This window comes from Sinohyriopsis cumingii, chromosome 12 (assembly GCF_028554795.1).
Source record: "Sinohyriopsis cumingii isolate HCF-2022 chromosome 12, ASM2855479v2, whole genome shotgun sequence".
NCBI lineage: Eukaryota > Metazoa > Mollusca > Bivalvia > Unionida > Unionidae > Sinohyriopsis > Sinohyriopsis cumingii.
The window spans coordinates 39,271,310-39,295,660 of NC_142972.1; the positions used below are offsets into that span (position 1 = coordinate 39,271,310).

The 24,351-nt window shown below is 34.2% G+C and overlaps 1 protein-coding gene across 1 annotated transcript in view; it reads left to right on the top strand.

Moving 5' to 3' along the window:
- LOC149786294 (pyrokinin-1 receptor-like) overlaps positions 1-24,351 on the top strand; it is a 141,205-nt gene that overhangs the window by 73,982 nt on the left and 42,872 nt on the right. The gene's annotated exons all lie outside the window — the stretch shown is intronic.

Genomic DNA, 24,351 nt, shown 5'->3' on the forward strand with positions numbered 1-24,351 from the left:
CGATATTGTGAAATCCTTGCATGACACTAGGTTTCACGCGTTATTCCAACTTCTTGGGCATTTCTTCGTTTGCAACTGTAAACAATTTTTCACAAAGTATTTAACATCTTTTGCCTTTTAGAAGCTGAGGTGTATTTTCATTTTAATAGTTTTCATATTTTGTGTATATTATCATTTCGTTCTTTTTGTTATATCAACTAAAACTTAGACAAACATCTAATCTAAATGCACACTGATTCATCCGTTTGAATTTATTGAGCAGCAAGGCCCTTTATTAACCCCGGCCTTGAGACAAAATCGTCGAACATAGTATTTTTAAAAATCCGTCCCCTGTCCCTGTGTACATCGGTTCGTTTTTCACACACTACCTTTTCTGGTATATAACTGGAAAGCTAAATTAAACAGCTAAATTATTATGTGTGTTTGGGATTAAAATCAGTATTATTATTAATAGAAGTAAATATGTTTATTTGGGTCTAGGTCTATGTTTTGGAATTTCCTTACTTTTTTTACATAATCCAGGTTATGGATTTTATTTAGGTAAACATTAGGATCATTTTAGAAGATTATTTTCCTTTAGGTAATATTATTTAATAGGTTGCCTCGTTCGCCCTGCCATAGGGCCGGGCCTGCCCTAAGGTCAAGTAGAGAACTGTATAATCTTGTAACTGAGAGGATTTTTTCAGTTGTGCTTTAAGATCTTGCACTTTTAAGTTGAATTATATGTTGTGTCCAGTATTTCATTGTTAGGCTGGAAATTTTATTTCTTCAAATTATTGAATTCAAGTGTTTATTTTGCCTGGAAATAAAACAGTGCTCTGATAAAATCGTTGGATAGAGACGTTCACTGAAATTTATAGTGAAGTAAAACCTGGAATTATCTTATTGTGATTCAAAAAGGCCGTTGATACATATACACTCTAGAAGCTACAACAGACACATTATCGTCTTCAGTTTTGGATTTATTCTACAGGATTTGTTTCAGGACTTTAAATTATTAAGACTTTGATTATTTGGGGATTTAATTCGCAATACCGTAATTTCTTTTTTCTCATTTTCACTTTGCATTCTATGGAAATACATTATTTGTTGAATTTTACAAAGCTTGTTGTCTTGCATTCTTTTCTATTACTTATTTTAAGAGCGTTGACACGTAACACAAGTAACGATAAAGCTGTCGCGAGGATCAATGTCAAAGCTTGTCGTTATGAATTTGTTACGCACCACGGTAAACATGAAACAAAACTTCTCTGAATTCGCTTGTTTCTTCCTTAAATGGAATTTCTTTAGTTTAATATCTATATGGATCGCTGATACGTTTCGTATTCAAATGATCATGGAAGAAATAAAGATAGAGAACTGAAGGCAACTACTTAGGTTTACTGACAACCAGCACCGTGTTTACTACAATAAAATGCTGAACTCAAACGCTATTAGCTGTGGTGCATTTTAAATAGCTGGTAAAAATAAAATAAATAACTGAGGGTAAACTAACTTTAACAAACCTCTCTGTTATATTATTTTAAGCCTGAAACTTACACTTTTAACAATTGCCTAGTATTAATCGCTAGGAAATACATTTTCTTTCAAGGTTCCTCACTTATGACGTCATAAAGGAACAAAGTGACAAAACCATTTTGACGATTAATGGAAACAATTGCACACATCTGTATCATAGTGAAATGGTAAAGTTTACTGCTACGCTATCTTGGATTTGCATTTATAAGAAAATGATTTTAAATATCATTTTAAGAATGCACTTTAGTTATATTTTGTCTTTCTATAAACATATCAACTAGTTAGGCCCCTGCTTCATAAACGAAAGGCGGGGACTGTCCGTCGATATGTTCGTAACGTCGCATGATTCCTATGACTCCATTCAGGATACAGATTGAAACCTTGGAATATAATTGGGGGTAATGTGTAGATGTTCAAACAGTTTAATCAGTTGGATCAATACCTATGAGCAGAGGGCTTTATTTGTCGTGCATCACCTCTTAAGCGGTTAAAGATAGAGACTTGAAATCAGGTGATAATATTGGCGATGTCTGTAGATGAGTGCAATAATTTAGAAATTTCGGTAAAAGGGATATTGGGGTAGATGGGCATTGGGAATGAATTGCATTGCATTACGTTTTCAACTCTGATTGTCGCGTAACTTCACCTATGTGATTCAATACAAACATTGAAAACTTAGAAATATGATGGAATGGTCTGCACGAATCCACAGTATGCACAGTGGTTACAGAATTTCCCTAGGGTCATACATTTTGTTCCCATGGGTCAATATATATATATATATATATATATATATATATATATATATATATATATATATATATATATATATATATATATATATATATATATATATATATATATATATATATATATATATATATATATATATATATATATTGATTATGCAAGATAAATTCGGATATGACAGTATGACAGATACCCTGCCCGCCGGCTCTATCCTTACCCACCCATCAACCACCGGAAACTTGCCCTGAGAAATTTCCTTATATAGAGTGAACTTTTATCTTGAGAAACAATATTATCATACAGGGTAGACAATGTTTTAATTCGTCCCTACTGAGATTCGAATCAGGGTCCCCACCAATCCCCTTGCCTGCACGCACCAACATCCATACAGCCTAGACCATTTTCCCATTTACCCAAAATGATGGAACATTGCCCCTGATATGAGCATACTTTGTGTAGCAGATACACTCTCATGCGGACCCAATAATACATATCTCATCAAATACACAAACACTCAGGATACATATGACAGAAATCAAGGCATATAAAAATTAATATAGATTGGTACAAATATGCTCCAGAATGAAAAGTGATGTCCACGGATCGTACAGGAAGATGCGTGATACATCATTATTGACCTATTTTAAGGTACGAAGTCAGATAGTTTTTTGGCTGTAATATTTTTTATATTCGATTTTGCTGCATTGGAATTATGGTGTGCAAATTGTATGTTTTAAACAGTTGACAATAAGACTAACCACGTTAGAACGCTACCATCACATGCTATTTTGTAAAAACTAAATTTGGCTTGTTGTTAAAAAAAAAAGCCACAAAAAAAAAATTTGTTTGGAAGAAAAAAGATCTTTGGAAAAATGATTTTTCATTTAATCAAGTGATGCATTCTAATTGAAACTTGCTTTCACTACGTCTGATGAAATATCATCAATCGTCGCGATTTCAGGAAATTGTAGAAAAATAAATTAGAGCTAAACTCGTACGTGCCTAGCAGAGTGTAAAGCTCAAAGGAATATGACGAATTGTTTCAATTATTCAAACTACCTCATGGTTAATTTTCTCAGCCGGGCACATCCAATTTTCTCATCCGGGCACTTCCAATTTTCTCAGAAGATTAAAGAATGAGTTCCGAGTTTGTTTACTATAACATCTATTTTAGTCGGACCAAAATCGAGATCAAAGTCGATAAATTTAAACTGCAATGCACATCAAAGTGTAATAATCGCTGTATGACGTATCAAAACTACAGGTATAACACAATCCCCATAAGTATCGGTGGTCAAAGTCCACTACTCTCAAGATTAAAGGAAATGATAGTAACAGTGCTAGATCAGGTCAAATGTTGGGGGAGTTCAAAATTTCTGAAAGCCCGGACTTTCCTCGAAAGGGCACCAAAGCAAGCGTCTATGTGTCTGTTTACGCAGATTGTGCTTAATAAGCAATAAACGTGAACAATAATAAAACGATGGTCCATTTTCAAGTGACAACTGACACTCTGTGTGTGTGTGTGTGTGTGTGTTTACTTTTTTAAGTCGGACACACCGGACACCACTCCACAAAATAAGGTATTTTTTATTCAGAAAGAACCGAATAAATAGATAGATAGAAAGATAGACAGCTGGATATATAGATAGACAGACAGACAGACAGACAAGCAGATAGATAGATAGATAGATAGATAGATAGATAGACAGATGGATATATAGATAGACATATAGACAGACGGACAAGCAGATATATAGATAGAAAGAAACCTCGAGCGTCGTAAGCAATAAGTGTCGCTAAATGTATTCTATTGTATTACTAAACTGCAGTGCAATTCGTAGAACAATGGAGGTTCTTTGATGACGAGTATGGATCTCGAACGAATAAAGTATGACAAAAAGTACAAATACATTCCTTTATTAATAGGAATTATCCTTAATGTCAGTTTTTTGTTGTGAAAATAAAATGAGATTTGAAAATAATTTTCAAACTGCACTAAGGACAATCCCTTCTCTAATGCTTCGGTAATTGATAGAGATAAATATTACATTTATATGCGAATTCAACGTGCACACTAGCCTTTTCGTCTCAGTCATCATGATAATGATGATGCCAGGACGTCATAAAAGATATCCTTTTAAAGCCCAGATTGAATTATAGCCACTCCTTTCATACGTTCGTTATGTTCATGGGATTTCCTCTTCTATCATCCATTTTGTATGCTCATGGGATTTCCTCTTCTATCATCCATTTTGTATGCTCATGGGATTTCCTCTTCTATCATCCATTTTGTATGCTCATGGGATTTCCGATCCTGTCATCCATTTTGTATGCTCATGGGATTTCTGCTCCTATCAACCATTTTGTATGCTCATGGGATTTCCGCACCTATCATCCATTTTGTATGCTCATGGGATTTCCGCTCCTGTCATCCATTTTGTATGCTGATGGGATTTCCGCTCCTATCATCCATTTTGTATGCTCATGTCATTTAATCTGGTCACCTGGATAATGTATATTCAAAGCCTTTTTCTAAGTTAGTACGTGGTCCTTTTGGATAAAACAGCTGTCGATGACCGATTGGAACTGTTTCAAAATAGAATCACCTAGTTCCGATCTCAGTTTAAATCACCCTTTATATCGCTGTTCTGTGTTATAAATTTATCCAATTAGTCTCAATGTTCCATGTTATAAATTTATCCGATTAGTCTCACTGTTTCGCGTTATAAATCTATCAGATTAGTCTACCAACTTATCAGAGCTCTGCTTTATAAATAGCCAAAATAATGGCTGTTATATTTGTCTTGTTTATATGAAAAAAGCTTTATTTATTTTGATTCAAGAAGTAGTTGCGTTTCGTCCCAAGTTTGGATCCTATAAAACTAATTTTAAGTCTATTTACGTGTACCTACATAATGTATTAAACAAAGTCAAGTTGTATGCTGCGCCACAGATAACTCTTGTACAATAAAATTTTCAAGCCTGCTGATAGGTAAACTAAATCAACGAATCACTCTGTGTTTAGGAAATAATAGATTTAGAATTGCGCCATCTTTTTAAAATATATCTGAAAACAGTGTCCAAAAGTATATGATTATTCTTCTATCAAGAATGTGAGATACACACAAATAGTAATAAAAGTATCTCTTGACAACTAAATGTTGAAAACTATAGGGCTGTTTAATTCAGTACACCACGCAAAATATTTTTGAGATATGTTTATTCGTTAATGTTTCTAACAATATAGAGTCATCAGGGATAATTGATCAATATCATTTTTTCTCTAAAGTAAATTTACAAAATAATGTGTGCGATGATAAGGCGTTCTTACTTCGGCCGACTAGAGAAATATTTCAGAGATCCGTGCCAAAATTTAACTGAGACGCTGTGGTTATTGAAAATGAGTTACACATCTTGCTCTCAAAGCAGCCAATTTTCGGCAACATAGTCAATATATCAATCCGTGACATTTCAATTGGCTAAACATTGACCTAAATTTTCAGGACAAAAGCTGATTGACAATGGACATTCTAGGATCTGATTATGAATTCGTTCATCTCCTTCAGTCGTGATAGATTGGCAGCTATTAATTAGTATGACCTCTTTTGACATTTTTAAAGTTCCAATTGGTTTCGGCACCATCCACGATCGGTCACTAGTTATTAAATTATGTTTCACCGATAAAAGATCCTTGCATTTAACGGTTAAATGTGCGCGACGAATTGATATAGACTCGCAAAGTTAACAAAAGAAACCATAATTGCATGTAATGAAACATCTATAAAGTACATTCATCCGCGTAACAGTCGTATCAGTAGCTGAGTGAATCAGTGCAACAGTCGTATCAGGAGTTGAGTGAATCAGTGTAACAGGCGTATCAGAAGCTTTAAAAAGATGAAGTTATGTAATGTATTTAACTAAAATTTAATATTTTGAAAACAATAGTGATGGTTGGCAGCAATCAATGAAATTATTTTTGTGAGTAGATTATAACTGTAATCTTTACTTTTCCTCAATCATAATGTCTAGCTAAAGTAGTTTTAAAAGACTGGGGGCTTGAAGTTCAAAGCCATTGGCTGTAAGTTTGAAATATATATTAATATCAAGTTGCAAGTTTCAGATTGAATGAATTCAGCTTTCTTAAATTTTACATTGGAAGAAAAAAGGACACAAAGAGAATAACACCCCTACCCCACCCCTTCAAATCCGTTTGTCTTTTCATGAGAATATAACCTGTATATCATTTTCACAAACAGAACGACTTTTATAACGAAAAACTTCCTCTATATTTGTACCTCTGTCTTCGAGCTAATCAAACCTACCAATTAACTGCCAGGATCCTGATATGATTTTTTTATGCTGAACCTAACACTGTTTCTTTGAAATATTATGGATATTTCGCTTTCAATTGTAATCTCTGCATGCTCTGAGATATGCATGTGATAGACAATCTGTGAAATATTGCTCAAATTGCGCTATTTTATTCCTAATGGGGGTGATTTATCCCTATCGGGGGTGGGTAGAAGAAATATCGCACTCTGGTGAATTTTGCTCTTTATCACAGAATATGTGTTGTTCACAATCGAGATCGGCATAAAAGTCCTTGTATCATCAAAAAACCACTTCTTATATTTCATTAATTTAATTATGCATTCTTCTTAAATGGTAATGAGTTCTTTTAATAGATATTCTATTAAAAATGAACAGATGGATCAAACTAGGAAATATACTTTTTGCAAACAAATATATATTTAACCCAAAATGTTTACTTTCCTAAAATACTTGGTTCCTCCAATGAATTTTCGGCTTAACTTGTAGTATGCATTCCATGTCTCTTTTTCCAACTGAAAAATAGTAAAGGTTTTTTTCAGTGTCATAATTACCATTCCCTCGGACCCTATGACGTCTTAGGGGATGGTGGTGGGGGCGAAATTCAAAAAATGGTGACAAAATCCCAAGTGTATTATATGGATGCAGGAAAGGGGGATTTGTAAGTTTTTGCAAAGGGCTGGTTCAGATATTTGAAGATACGCCTCTGCTTTATTTCATTTGACTTTGTAAATCTGGTTCAGATCTTAGAGCAGGCAGTGTTAATGCATAAAGGAATTATGGGTAACCACTGTGCCAGCAATTGAGGACAACTCTCCATTCTATCTGACATGTTTAACGCTTCGTGATCCGCTCACAGAGTTTTCAAAACACTTCTGTTCGATTAGGCGGGATCTAAATACTGATTTAATCCTGGCTTTTCTCGAACGATGGATGTAGGCAGAGCGGCCCTTGTGAGTTGATTAGCATGATCACACTGGCTATTGAACAAATAATTTTCTTTACGATGGAAAAGTACGAGAAAATCTTTTTCCACCATCTGCAGACCCGAATTCATTCGATTAAAACCTTGCACTATAAAATATGAATGCATGAATGTCTATAATCAATGAATAATGTATCCGGTTTAGTATAGAAATCATATAGGTTATAAATGGGGAATGAAGGACTAGGTTTGAATAACGATGTATCTGCTTTCATCCTTACCATATTATTTTTGTATGAAAACAATCGAAGACGTGAAACGCATCCAGTTAAGGTTAGCTGTAACGAGCCTGCAATTAGAGGTGAAAAGCCTGCAGTTAACGTGATTTTGGCAGAGTTGATAGAGCGAAGCTTTTAAAAAATTACGAACTAAGATGAGATTGATTTTACTTGATCCAAGCTCTACAGTTATATTCTATTATTTATATACAATATTCTGTACTAAAATTCCATTTTATCAACGTTTAGATCTTTAAAACTGTGTACCGGTGAGTTTTTTTTTTTGTTTGGTAATGGTGCGGGTCACATTGTGGATTAAAATAGAAATGTAGTAGTAAAAAGAAATCGAATTCGAGCTGACAAACCAAGAGTTTTAGGATCAAATGTCTAATTCATAAACTGTCTGATTTCGTGCAGATAATATTTTATTCCCGTAATATTTTCGTGTTTTAAGAACAAGAACTAATTTTTTAATGCATCACATAGTGTGTATTTTACCTGATAGGGCACTTAAACCGGGACAATATGCGTACAAACAGATCGTGAAAGAAAATATATGGATCTTTAGTAAGAAACAAACAATGTACACATTTTTGAATATTCAACTTTGCTCACGATTTTAAAAGCACAGATGAAAAGAATACAACGGTAAGGGTATGGTTTGCATCATGGTTTCTACTTTGGAAGGAGAATACAATTGTTTCCAGACCAAAGCATAAAAGTCTCTGTCGAGAACCATCTCAAGCATATTAAATTAGTTCTTTAATATAAATAGTTTATTTGAGACAAGAGTCGTTTCGGACAACCAGGACTAATAAACCTGTTTTACAATTTTACTGGCTGTGTGATGAGTCCGTCAACATTTGCTATTTCAACCGATTCTGAAGTTTATACAAATGATTATGATCGATCATCAAATATGAATTTTGATACCAAAACTCGAAAGGAACTTTAAACTAAGTCTTGTCTAACAACTGCGCAAAGGATTTTGTCCAAATTTGACATTAAGAATTGTGCCATAAAGGCCGTTTAATTTTATACTAATGCTGTCGTTCCCACATCGACAATGGCCTCTTTTACTATAAATAGAGAAAGCTTTGAACGACTTCTCAATACTAGCTCAATAGAATTAGACGACATTAGACTAATGGGATTCCGGCATAAAGGCCTTTCATGACTGTACAAATAACATTACACATTGCCACTGTTCAAAAATCTTTAAACCATTTCTTAAAAACCACTCAAGAGCATTCAATCAAGTGACTTCTTCCCAAACTCGCTAAACAGAATTAGCCCAAATTAACCAGACAGCATTCGGGCGTTAAGGCCTTTCAACGTGTACAAATAATTCGTATCCACCATCAAGTAGTGCCACTGTTGCAGACAAAAATGTTTAAGCCGCTTCTTAAACACCACTAAACTGAATTCAATCAAATTTGTCATGAATTGTTTTAGCATAAAATTCGTTTGTATTTCTACAACTGCAGTTAAATATTAGTGTAAATTGAAACAAGATTTAAACGACTACTTCATATCAATGGCTAAAGATAATGTATAGAATTTTGACAGAAAGCACTCTGCCATGAAATAAGAAAGAATGTATAGAACTAATATTCATAAGGACCTACATATGACTGTCTAGATATAAGAAAAACTGTTGACGAATTCTTCTCGAAAAACTGCTAAAAAGAATTCTAACAAATTGCCAGAAAGCATCTTGGTGTATTCACAACAAGACTGATTTCCCATAAATATGGATGAAAACAGATTTATATAAAGCGTCTTACCAATCCAGATTTTTGGGGGAAACTGCCCATACGTCCAACTCTTAGGCGGATAGGCCCAAGAAAGCAATATCAGACCCACATTGCCTCTTATTTCATGATTTACAGGCTTGAACGTGGTTAAAGCAACGAAACATTATAGATCAAAAGCAGCTAGTTTCATTGGATGATCAAAAACGGAAGAATGAAAGTTAACGACAATAGGGAGAGATTTATGATCGCTTAGGATCAGAATTTAAGCACGTATACACAATATTTCAACGGAAACCATTGTTAGAGGGCGTTAACCTAATATATACGTCAAAAATACTGCCAGACGAACATAATCAAGTGGCTGACTTTTCTATCGATGAGACAAGTAATATATGGTATTTGTACCATAAATAAACACATGGAGCATTTTGAAATAATTTTTAACAAAATCAAACAAGAATTATACTTATTCTCTTTTTCACTAAGATCATTTATTGAAATATCTGAACATCAGTTTAGTGAAAGAATTATTTAATAATTGGCCTTCTGTATTTATGGATCAAAGCAGCAAATTAACGTATAACAGATTTATCAAGCCTGCAATGGACAATCATCTATCCGTTATGTCGTTTAATAGTTATGTGATTCGAACTATTTAATTATATCGCATTCAGGTCTTGGAAAGTTCGCCTTTCGTCTGAAAAAAAATCTAGCATCCATAGCTAATAAAGAGATGCAGCTACTAAAAAATATATAAAAAAGGTAGCGTGATAAACTAGTGGATTCGATCATGTATATGTCATATTTGGTTTCAAGTACACACACGTTTTTATAATAATTTATATGACAATAAACGGATACTAGAAGTAATATATATATATATATATATATATATATATATATATATATATATATATATATATATATATATATATATATTAGATGATGTTTAGTTCAACTCAGTTTTGTCTACAATAAATGGTTAACAAAATCTGTAGAACTAAGATTTCAAAACAGGCAGTCTTGAGTAGCTTACATAACACGTCATCGAAATGTCTAAATTACAGGTTATTTAGACCATGTTTGATGTTTTTTGGTTTTTAACATTTTGTATCTACAAATAAAAATAAGATATATCAAGCGTTTTGTAAACAGCGCAAACTAAATGTAAACAAAATAAATTAAAGCAACTGAAAGATTAGTAAAAACGGTTGAAAATAATTGATGTACTAAACATGTTGTTCATACGTTATCGACGAATTTGTTACTGCGGATACTGTCCGAACCGGTGCTGTTCCACTGTGATAACTGTACAAGGTATTGCTGTTCCATTGTGGAAACTGTTCTGTTGCTGTTCCAGTGTGGAATCTGTTCTAATTGTCGATGTTCTATTGTGGAAAGTGTCCTAACTGTCGATGTTCCATTGTGGAAACTGTCCTTATTGTCGATGTTCCATTGTAGAAAATGTCCTAATTGTTGTTGTTCTAGTGGTGAAACTATCCTAATTATTGATGTTCCATTGTGGTTTTTACTTTCATAACCATAGCAATTGCAATTACAATTTACTGAGCCTGAATTAGCAATTACCAAGATTATAATGGTTTTATGTCTTTTTTCCTCAAAATATTAATACTTTCTGTTCAACTTTGTCTTCATTACAATAAATTTTGGAATGATTTTGTTTCCTTGCATATTGATAAATATGCCAACGAGCGTCAGACTTACTCACTAGCAGGTCACAAAGTCAGAAAAGTATTGATCCTTGTTTCTATATATACAACCGCCTTTAATCAAAGTTTTTATGTGCTTATGTCACACAAAAATCGAGACAAATGTGGGAGTTCCTTTCATCTTATGTATGTTTATTTTGTTTTACTTGTATCCCCTGGTAATTTTCTAATTTGTTGACCACCCGCCTTATTTGCATGCCCAAACATAGTTTATAATTCTCCCAATTAACATATGGGTACTGAGATACATCATTTCTATATAATGCAAGGAGTCATATATTGGAAATATATATTGCTGATGCAAAAAGAGAATGGTATAAACATGATTGAACAAATTCTCGATTACAATATTGCAAAACTTTCTTCAGATTTATTTCCTGTCACTCTACCACCACCACCACCACCCCCTCTCTCTGTCTCTCTCTCTCTCTCTCTCTCTCTCTCTCTCTCTCTCTCTCTCTGTGCTGATAATAAAACTGTATTAGCCTATGACAAACACTGCAAATAAAGAGTTAATTAGCTCATAACGGAATGTATCAAAAGATTCTAATATCCTTATACCACGATCGTTTCTGTTCTTCCAAACTATTATTCAGTATTGTCATGGGAACGAAAGTAACATTTTAGTTTATAACAGTAAAATAAAACTACCAGTAGCTATAAGACGTTCTAAAATGTTTCATCCTTTTGTCGGTTTCAAACAAAAGGATGAATTCTCTGGATAAATTGATAGATAAGTAAATACACGTATCCATGGCAATTAATTCTTGCACAGTTGGCATTACATTGATGCATCAATGGTTTTTCATGAAACAGATATTGTTTCTTTGAATAAAGTTTGTAATAAAAAGTTTGTATTCGCATCATTTTTTTAAATATTTTGATCCTCTACTTTTAATAAAGGAATCCTTCTCATCTGTCATTCTTTATATTTCACTTACATAGGGACAGATTCCCCATAGGAGATGAGTTTGCGATGTAAGCGGACTAGAGACATTCCAGTGCATCTAATATTTATAATAGGATTGTCAATGTATGAACATATACGATATATTGGCATAGTATTCTGTGTTTGAAACCATATACGAATTATCACATATTGGCATGATTTTTACAGAACACGTCGGTATATGTTTTCATCTATTTTGTATTATATATTCTATACTGTATATGATAGCATTGGACAAGACTATTTTTTAAAACTCTTTGAATTTTCTTCTTTATTTTACAATACGTTATGGAAAAAATTGCCGTTTTCTATCAAGGAACCAGTCAAAACTTTGATTCTTTGGAGATCTCAATATTGAATGTGCAGAATATTTGTTTAAAAAACACTTTGATGTGCACCTAGGTGTGAAAGTGTACGCACATCAATAGGGAAGCCCTCCAAATGTTTGCTATTGTTTTTCAGATTTCATAACTCAGTGAATTGTAGAAACTGAAGAATTACATACCAGCCTTTTTAACTGTTCAATTATGGAGAAAATTTCCAAAAATGTAAACATTGTATGTTTCTTGTAGAATATTATATCTATATTACTCCAACCGAAATTGCTAATAAACAATGATAATTAATGGCGAGTTAGACTGTTCAAAATTGCTAACTGGATTACCTCCCTTAACAAAGACTGGTTTTCCATTCATGTTTATCTTTATACCAGAACTTGCCGATGAAACCATTTAAGTGCATTGACTTCACGGGCATTTCACGTTAAAATGATGGGTTTCGTACCGTATATGGAATAGCAAATTGTAATTTTAAAATGATCAAAGACGCAGAACTAGGATCTACAGATTATACTGTGTCATACCAAGAGATATTATAAAGAGATTTCTTAGTAGACTCTACTGTCCGTGCCTTTTTGTTTTATCCTAAGCATATTATAAAGATCCAATAATTACTGAATCTTCTGGATGTTGATAGAATGATTTGGGAATAAAATCTAGGCTATGATTTTGGAAAATGAGAGAGAAAGAGAAATAGAGAGCAGGCAAAGAAAGAAGAATATTGTAAATTAAGTCGGTCACTTCACAGGTAACATATATATGGACTGCCATCTCGATCCTTTTTGTTGTACAGAGTTATGATGGAAAAATGAGAGGAGAAAATATCTTGTAGAAAACGAATAGCATCTTAGGACATATGGGTTTATTATAAAGGCGGTCTCCTAGTTACCATTTCAGTGAACAGCAGCTTATTTTTGGGAGAGATATTTTCAATTACTTGGATTGATAATAGGGATCTTACAAATGCATTCTCTAAGTGTGGCATAGATAATATAAAACTGTGCCAATACACAGTGATCTCGCTTCTGCCTTGGAATGCACAGTATTTCGTTATTTGTTTTCTTTTGATCCGTCCATGACCGTTTTAGCTGTAGGTGTTGTTTCGGGTTCTTACATTTTTGCACGCTCATTGTTTATTTCATACCCAATATGGGGTCTTACGTTATGCAAGATTAGAAAATTAGATTAAACATAATCATCAATATATCTGGCCTTTAAGGTAAGTATATACCTGAGTGTGTTAGATCTGATGGTTACGTTGTTTGCTTGGTACATTTAAGTCGATGTTTGTTTGGTACATGTAAGTAGATGTTTATATGGTACATGTAAGTAGATGTTTATTTAGTACATGTAAATAGATGTTGGTTTGGTACATGCACAAAGATGTTGTTCATTTGGTACGTGTAAGTAGATGTGTATTTGGTACATGAAAGTAGATACATATGATAGATTTCAGGCCACCAACCCAGTATTATCCAGTTTTAACCGGTTTGCATATGATTTGTTTTAAAATTCAAAGACTAGTATGGTACGTGTACCATAATGTTTCCTATTTTAAAAAACCCCTTGACCTCCAATTTTCAAACTTTTTTCACAAACACAAGATAACTGTTTCCATTGGTTTACTTGTCACAAACGCCTTGGATCATCGTTTGAAATTAAAAGGAAACAGCCCACCAATTTGTGCAATTTTTCTCTCTTTTTTTTTTTTTTTTGACGTTTTCAAATGTGTGACGGTAAACTGGATATAACTGACTAGATAAATGTATGGATACATTTCATGCATTACTGTTATGATATGAAAATGACGCGGAAATTACCTCACTGAACAATAATGTTAACTTCTGGAAATATTGCAAATTATGCAAAGTTAACAATTTTGAGATTGACACAAACAAACATTTAAAGTCCACTCATTATGATATTTTTCATTTTTCATTATATCTAACAACGTTATAGCTTTTTCAAGGTATCGTAATATAGATTCTTCTAAAACAATTTTAGACGTTTATTGATATACCCTTAATCATTTTAATCAGTAAAAATGAGAAGAATTTGAAAGTGATGGTAAATTCACTAATTCTATGAACCTTTTTTGGGGGGATTGTTTGGGGATTGGGGGATTGGGGTATACAATTATTGATATTTAGTAGGCAACGTTTGAGTAATGGAAACTACTGAGAACTCTCGACTATTACTATCGCCTTTATCACAAGACAGTTATTAATTATTGCAAGTATTTATACCATTTATAAAGGATTTTTTGTTTAAAATTAATCATCAATTACTTGAATTACGAATTAAGATGTGGCTTTCGTCAGACTCTAGGTCTTGTCATGTTATATATAACCTAGCAATTTCCCATTTCTTTAATCTTTAAGAAAAACAACTAATAAATAAAAATAAATTCATCGCAAGAACGTATTCATCTTTTCCCTTTGATTACGGCTCAGACCTTTTATCTCTTTAAGGGTAAACCGGTTTAAAGTGAATATTAACAGGGTAGGCTGTTTAGAACGGACCATATATATACTTACATAAGTATGTCGTATCAACGCGTCTGATCGACCGAGTAAACCATGCTACTACCTCACACAATTTCGTTGACGTCTGAAATTGATTTCGTTTAATATTGAGCAAAGATATTTGTCGATATTTATCATAGATGCCACAGTGAATTTTCCTTCTTGTCGAAATTGTACGCCCTCGAATCGCAAGTTATACATATTCTAGTAAACCCATACTAAATACAACATTTTAGCTGGTTTAACAGATCATAGTGTTCAACTGTTTTCATTTATGTGTATGTAGCGCATCTAGCGATCCGTTGGATTTGATGTGATGTGATTTGGATATTTAACGTAGCTTTAAATATTTTCCAGTCATATCGCTACGATGTCTGCAATGAGGCAGTTTATAGTGATATCTAGCACTGGGACATAATGCCGCAGACAATTTGCACCATGTCCCACCCAGTCACATTGTCATGACACCAGGCCGACCAATCTTAACACTAACCTCTTAATGCTGAGCACCAAGCGAGACACCTGTTAGTACTATTTTTGCAAGTGTTTGGTATGACTCGGCCGGGGATCGAACTCACGACCTCCCGCATCCGGCGATGAGTTCGACCAGAATGCTCTGTCTAAAGAAAAGCTAGGGTACAAATATATTTTTTCCATTTCAATACAATTCGTTAGCAAACTGTTAGTCAATCAACATATACACAACTTTTAAATACATAAAAGATACAAAATACAAGGCACTGATTCCTATGTAAGTGTAAGTTCTATTCTTCAGATAAATTTTAACTTTAACAGATGAAAGAATATTTTCTTTCAGTAATAGTGAAATACTGATATCCGCGCATTCATCGCACTAACCTGTCATTCATTCCCCGTATTGGAAATGAACTTGTCACGTTTGTGATAATAAGCTTAGCTATTGAAAGTACTAATGACCACGCTGTCATTCCTCTCTGTCCAGCTAGACCTCACCACGTCCAACTACTAGATGAGTCGTGAGAATTCAAACAACCTAATTAGTGCAGCTTGGACTTCAACTTTTTATTCAAGTCTGATGGCCGTATTCAAGTAATGTCTCTTAGAGTATCGTGACTGAAAACAATGTTTTATTTTATGGATGCATTAATACTATTATGGAAAAAATTGTGATTGTACAATGATGCATATTTCATAGTAGTGAGATATCAATGTTTGGAGATACAAGTATTTTAACTGTCTGGCAGCTCGGTCGTTTCCATTTTGTATCTTTCTTTTTTATTTCAAGAAAGTCAAGTTTGCTTATTTTCTCAGTTTTATAGATAGTTTTTGTTTAAATCAATTGAGACTCCGCTTTTTTCTGTGTGAATGTTATGTCTGAGGTATGTTGAAAAACAATTTTAGATATAGGGCAACACTCCATCCTCGTCTGAGCATGAAGTGTATGTAATCAATTCTCAACAGCAAGTGAACTGTGCGAACGGTAGATGTGAATCATTTCTACAACGTCAATGCTTACTGTCTTGTTTTGTGGTCTCATAAGGCATGATGGCTAACTCTGGTAAAAAGAAAATCTTTGAAAACGTGGTACAGAATGGCTTCGATGGATAGGCAACATGTTCTTTATTCTCAAACTAACTACCGTTGCATTTAAGGAGGTAGATTGGTGTCAAAAAGTATTGCGAATTACAGAAAGAACCGACCCCGTGTCTTTACAAATGTTAGGGTTATATAGACGAGAAATCCCACACCCCATTATCAACTTTAAAGGTTCTGAATCGAGGTGTAGCTTAATTTTATTTCTTCCCAAAGTAGGCATTTTCTCTGCACATTAGAGATGTATTATGTCATTTGTCTGAGGTAAATTGATACACGAATATCACATTAAACTCAATTTTGGGTCAGTATTTAACTTGAGTTTAATTTTCTTGACGTGCTGTATCTATCGTGAAAGCCAATATATTTTTATTAGTTTTCCTTATAGTTCTATATCAATAATGTAATTGTAAATCAGTAGATTCCAGCAAAGCTAAAAAATACTCGAAAAATAATAGTAAGTGGAATTTAATTTGTTCTTGCATGTAGACTGTATCGACACGCTGTTATCTGAATTTTTATGCTAGCACTTTGAATGTATCGCGACGGTGTTATTTTACTTTTAGTGAAAGCAATTATGCTGTATCGACACCGTGTAATTTATCTCTTGCATTATTAGCACGTAGTTGTATCGCCATCCTGAAATTCTGAATATTTTATTTCAGCACGTATTCTTTATTGCCACGCAGTAATTTTAAATTCTTGTTTTAGCAAGTATTCTGCAAGACGAAGTTGTATTTAAATTATTGTTTTAACAGATAGGTTGTATCACGACGCTGTATTTTATATTGGTGTTTCAGCAGGTATGCTGTATCACGACGCTGTATTTTATATTGGTGTTTTAGCAGGTATGCTGTATCACGACACTGTATTTTAAATTCTTGTTTTATCAAGTAGGTTGGATCGCTTGGCTGTATTCTGATTTTTACATCTTTTCATTACATCTGTTTACTAAGCTTCATTTCTACTCTAACTCCGCACATTGACTCACTGCTTTGGGCAAGGATTGCTACTTAGGATTAATAATGTCGTCCGCTGAAGACAATTATCCAATCTGTTGGACACACTCTTGTTTGAATATACATGTGCAATCTATTTGAGTCAGAATAGAAACAAAGCACAATTCCGTTTACCGTTTCATCTCACTAACTAGCATGAATGATGCGAATAAGAGTTGATATTCAACAATTATAGTTGAAAGATGCCCTAGGAAAAGAAGAAAAACCATAACAGTAAACTCATGGGTTATGTCATATATTCCTTATTATAATATTTAATAGAAAGATATACATATATATTCTAGCTGCCATGATTTATATACATTTGATAAAATGTATCTGATGGATTTTATCAGGGACACCTGTATTACACGTTTTAAGTTTTCTAATTAAAGAAGAAAACATTAGACCTGATAAGCTCATTGTCCGACCAATGTAGCTGACGTGGAAATCATATAATACAAAATGTATAATTACAGTTATTCAACTCATTCCTTATGCAACTATTCAACGGTCACTAAAGCTATCACAAAAGATAATAGTACAGTCAAATGAGAGAGAACAAAGTGTCATGCCATGCATACCAGAATAATGGATTCTGTGTAATCGGTCCATGCAGTGGTTATATATGTCAGGAATGTTCGTTTAGAAGAATCTAAGTAGAACAGAGCTGAGGAGGTTTCAACTTATGTCACAGCTTATGAGACAATAAACTTCCAGTAAGGAAATCACATGACTAAAAACGCTAGAAAATATCGCATGATCCCTAAAAAAATCGCAAAGTTATCGCAAAATCCCTAAAAAAAGAGAAAAACCATTGTAAAAAAGGTGGGACAACATCATAGTCTATAAAAGAAGCAAAAACCATGAAACACAAAAATACGGCAAACGTATTACCACATGACCAGCCTGCCTCTCATGCGCTGCCTTAGCACAGAGCATTATCATATGAACAGTCGTCTACTCATAAGTCTTTAAGCATTTTAAACATTACAGATAACACAAATAACGTAATATTAATTGAAAACCGCAATCCAACCCGCCTTCAAATAATTTAAATAAAATTTTTGTCTTGTGCTGAATGCTAGACGTAAGCAAAATATGACCTTTGTGAGGTAATCAGCATTAAGGCAAATTGAACTAAACATTGCCACTAAAAAGCACACACCTCGTATGAATACGTGTAAGAATCCAGTAGACTTGACGAGAATCAGAAGGTGTGTTAATGATCCCTCGAGTATCCTTATGATCTAGTATCCGTATCAATTTCCTATCCTCGCTGTGAAGAGACATTTCTAATAGTCAAGCAAGTCTGAATAAATTTCATATACTGGATTTGCCAGATATGGTCCATTACTGTCACAGCTGCTCTCTGACTGGTCTAAATGTATTTATTAGAGGCCAATAACACAAAAAGCCTACAATTATAAGACTTAAGCTGATTTGGAAGGATCAAATATATTTACAGTTTGATAAAACTAAAATTACATGCATTCTTTCAATTTAAACAAACACTGAAGATCTTTGATTAATTAATAAAATCATACTTAGTATTATTGCTGAGATTTATATAAATTCTGCTTTCTACGTATTGTCCAGTAGAGACAGAAATTAAATCTTTTTATCTCATTCCTTGGTGTGAGACGGTTTAGATGCATTTGTTCGAGTCAAGGAAAAGTAAAACTAACACGAACACCTGCGTTTTGATATGAAGTTTTTAAATGACTGGTTGCTTGCCGAGATTCGAAACCAATCTCATCTAGTCGCGATCCTGACACTAACCAACCAGCCACATAAGTTCAAAAAGAATTTGAAAGTATAGTTCTTTAAAGTTCAGCTGACTAATTGTTTCATAGTACTACTTGTGAGAGACGCGGAGGAGAAAGGTGTGTGCACATCCTAATCAATATATCTTTCCAACTTTTAGAAAGTGTACGAATTTACAACAATAGGCAGGAAACCACTCAACCAGATAAAGTTATAAAGAAATGGTAAATATCGAACCACAAAACCGAATAACTGCGTACAAAACCGAATAACTGAACAAACCCGAATAACTGTACAAAACCGAATAACTGAACAAAACAGAATAACTGTGTACAAAACTGCATGACTGTGTAGGTTTCTGCAGTTGAATTATTGTAAACATTAGTTTGACGAATATGCAGTTGTTAAGACAGGATGATTACTCTGTTCCTGATAAAGTTTATTCTAAATGTAAAAAGTCTGAAAAAATCTAATGACAGTATACAAGTATTTAAAATCTTGCAACGGAATACCTTCTTGGTAGAAGAAGAAATAATTCAAAATAAGCAAGCTTCTTTTCTTTATTTACAGAATTTCTCAGAAATATGCCACGTTCTCATTAAGAAATGGAACTGAATGGAACGAATCGATGTGCACAGAAATCAAAATGCTGAGCAAGCCTAAATTACCACTCTTCTAAACGCAAAACTGTTCAGCACTTTTATTTAGAAATGCGATGTATACACATAAAATGAAAACTATTTATCAAACAGAGAGTAAGGTGCTTATCTCTGGATCCCCACTGTTTTATATGGAATAACTTTATATGGAATGACAACAAGATAATCTGTTTTGTATGGATAGACCATTATATGAAGAAAGAAATTATATACAATGATAGCAACATACTCAACTCGATTAATCATATATATATATATATATATATATATATATATATATATATATATATATATATATATATATATATATATATATATATATATATATATATGCCGTGTTAAAGAATTGTTTAATTACGTTGCTTTAATTAACATTGAGATCTATATTTTAGTCGTCGAAGTCATGTAGCCAAGGATATGTTTCGATGTCAAATCAACAGGGTACTGCTTTTGTGGGTAAAAAGAAAAATTTTATAGCAATCTGTACTCGAATTAATGTCCTAATGGGCTTTTATAGAAATGTATTGTTGTTGTTTGATAAACAGCATTTTATGTGTGCACACTGAAAACTAGATTGATTCAAATTTCTATAAACAACTCAAATCCATCGACACAAGTGTATGTTTAATTTCGATAAATGACTAAGTGTTGCAGACAGTTATCCACACAGAATATCATGATTCATTTATTGAACTGTTACCCTTGGTCTGCTAGATCGTATTATATTTTCATCTCGACACATAGGAAACAAGTCAAACTAAGAAGAAAAACAATTTCTTTAGTATTTTTTATTAGGCATATACTTTTATAACGGTCATAAAGCTTTTGGTAAACAGAATGATGTACTGGCCCTAATATTTCATTGCTTTAAACCCTACACCTTTTCAGTTTATAGTTAAATGTATTGTAGCAATTTATGTTGATAACAAATTGAATACCACATGGATTTCTCCACAAATATTCGGCCTTGTGACTTTTATTTCAGAACATGAAACATCCAAATGCAGTACAGCATTTATCAATCTTCTGCCTTTTCCATCGCATGCTGGAAAAAACCTCAGACATAAATAATGGCCATTATGAACAGACCTAAAGTCAGTGGTTGTTATTACGTACTGATAGCTTCATAAGGTCACAATGATTAAATGGCATGTCATCACTAGCAACAATGCGATAAAATATGTTACAGACAATTGAAACCGAATGATTTCTTCACTTTTTTCTTACGAAGTTGCAGGAATAGCCTCACAAAATAAATGTTCTGGCATTTCTTTGATTGTTTAAACGTCGTCGAGTGTTAGTTCCAAGGTCTATCATGTTACGTGACTCTTATCTTCACACATCTAGACGAATGTTAACAAAACGTAGCAATTTGGAAGATAAGACTACAATAGTCTCATAGTCTCTTTGAGATAATTATCGATTAGCATCAGAAGAGGATGGTCCGAATGTTACAGTGTTATTACAAGGACATTCACACAGTCTCTCTGAATCAATAGGTAGGCTAATGTAAATTGGTCCTCTCGTAGTGAATGGTGGCGAAATTATTTTGTGATAGCAGCGTAGAGATTTCCTTCATTTTCCCGTGACGTTTCCGTTTAAACTTTTACAAATAAATATCTCTAAGTGAAAGCGGTCAGTTGCCATAAAAGTTTTTCTATTAAATATGACGATAAGGATTCACGTCATTAGTCATATGACTATCAAGTTATCCGCAGCGTAAGCCGACAAGTCTTTGCCATGTTTCATGACCTACGCTAATTTAGCCTTTAGCCTTCATAGGAATTCACGTGGACCATATACTCAAAGAAATACCTTCTGTCTGGTACACCGTGTCAATTCTGTGGTTCATACAGAATATTATACCAAAAGGGTTTTTTTATTAAAATTTTGTCACTGATCGACGTCATAGCTTTTTACCCTCTTCCCGGCTTTGTCCTCATATCACGCATACATGCCCACGTGTGAACGTTACCCTAAGGTAACCCTGACAAGATGAAAGTCGGGGAGTGGGGCGGGTAGATAACTTTAACTAAGTTTGGTAATCAACAAAACATTCATTATCATTCTACTACGTACACGGACCACAAGGTCCACAAAGTCTACGGTTCAAGACCACATGTTTTGCATCAATACTCGTATGGGCACAATCTTTGGACATGTGAAAGGAAAGGTATCAGAGGCACAATCTTTGACAATGGGTGTAGTATTTAGTGCTGACTAATCAATAGTTACAGTGCTGGCAGGCCGATCAATATCTGCATGCAGACTCTGTGTTTCTTAGTCTAGTGAGACTCGATATTGTATAACGATGTGTTCACTTCTGTTTTTCGCGTACCATTCATTTTTCAAAGGAAAAATAAGACTTAATCAGGAAATAACTGAGGAGACGTCGAAGTTTGAGTTGGCTATATGTACAAAATGAAAGCTAACATTATGATGTAAGGTTGACGTCAATTACATGTATTCGGCACGCATAACTCTTTTGAGACGTACCGGTTTATCTAAACTGATTCGACGAGTTTTATTATGATAAGATGAAACCGCGGTATGGCAACATTTTGAAGATACTGTACATAAACTCTGATTCGTTATTAATGCGTATACGAATCAATGATGCGTACCCAAACAAGGCTGATGCATCGCTGGTAAGTGTGTCTGACACAAACGAGTATCCCAAAGATTATCTACCGTTTAGCAACAAACATTAAAGTTGTTAGTAAGTTCAAAGATAAGCGCTCGGACAAGCCAATCAAGGAGGATGCTTGGGACTGCGCTATAAAATATACCTGATCGTGGATGGATCCAGATGGCAAGAGATGTCTCGCTTGTGATTGTGCAACAGGAATTCACACCGATACATATGTGAAATATTTTCGTGTGCTAGGCAAATTCGCTCACACGCCATATCTTATTCAGTCAAAGAAGCTGTGCGATAAGAAAAATTAGAAATGATTTGGGAACCATTCCTTAGCAAACCATCACCCAAACAGCGATTTTCTACACCCATACCGAAACAACAGCCTGCTACACAACTCCGATTTCGCACACAGAAAGAAGAAACCGAATAAGAAATAAAAAGGGGGATATAACAACAAAAATCGAAATGAGAAAATATTGGTTGACTGGATGACCTGCATTACCTTGCAGAACGATTTTGAACACAGGTTGCTTTAATGAGGCTACACTGACTATTCGGCGGTTGCTCACAAATGACATCATGGACATCATGGACCCTTGGATGTCAGCTTTGCCATCTCAAACGAGTCTCCAACGTATGCTGTTGATATTGCACAGTCGTCGCTGAGAACAGTGTTTGGTTGGCCTGAAGATATTAGTACGATTCCAGGGGACCACTGAATTATGCGTGCAAGATCCTGCAGAGACAGTTAAAATATCTCTCCCACCATTGTCAGGGTCCCCACTCAGGGTAGTTTGACCTGTGATTCTATTGGTGTTAGTTATGATGCATCAGCCTCGACAACTCGAGTGTTGCACGGTTATTGTCCATTTTGGTTTGGCACCAACTAAGGCGCCGTGTGATCTAATATCGATTACTCCCACACCGGTCAGTAAAATCATCAACGAAACCGCTGACCAAAATTTGTCTGATTCAATGTTTGCCAGTCTGGCAATGGGGAACGGATTATGGTTGTTCCGCGAAAGGTATTAGACGAACCATAATATATAAACAATTGCTCAATATAAAGAAGTACTTGATTCCGCCTTTGACATGGACGCGCTTGTGTTTTGATATCAAAGCACGCAATTTTTTCCATATTGTTTGTACGAGGTTCGGGAACATAGAAAGGATAGTACAATTTCAGGCTTTTAGCACATCTTGGTATTTTGTTCATGAGAAGGATTCATATAATTCTAAAGAAAGATTTTATAAGTCAACAATGCCGCATGCTGTAATAACGACAAAGCTGAATGTTTTATCAAAGAGATAATGGCTTTTGTTCAACAGCTTACAATATTTCATCTACAGAAGAGAAATCGAAGCAATTCTTGATAACGTCGACGTTGCCACTTCAATACTGGACTCACCTAAGACACAAGCGACCTGCCTGTTCATGTGCAGTATGCGAGAAGACAACCTCAAAAATCAAGCAGGCAACGCTGCCTTAGATGCAGGAAACATTCGCATCAACATCAATCCGTATTTTAACGGCGGATTTACTCCGGGTGGAGAGTAGCTTTATGTGTGCGGGGGTTTCCCTGTGCCATTCCACTCGTGCACATATTCGATTTTT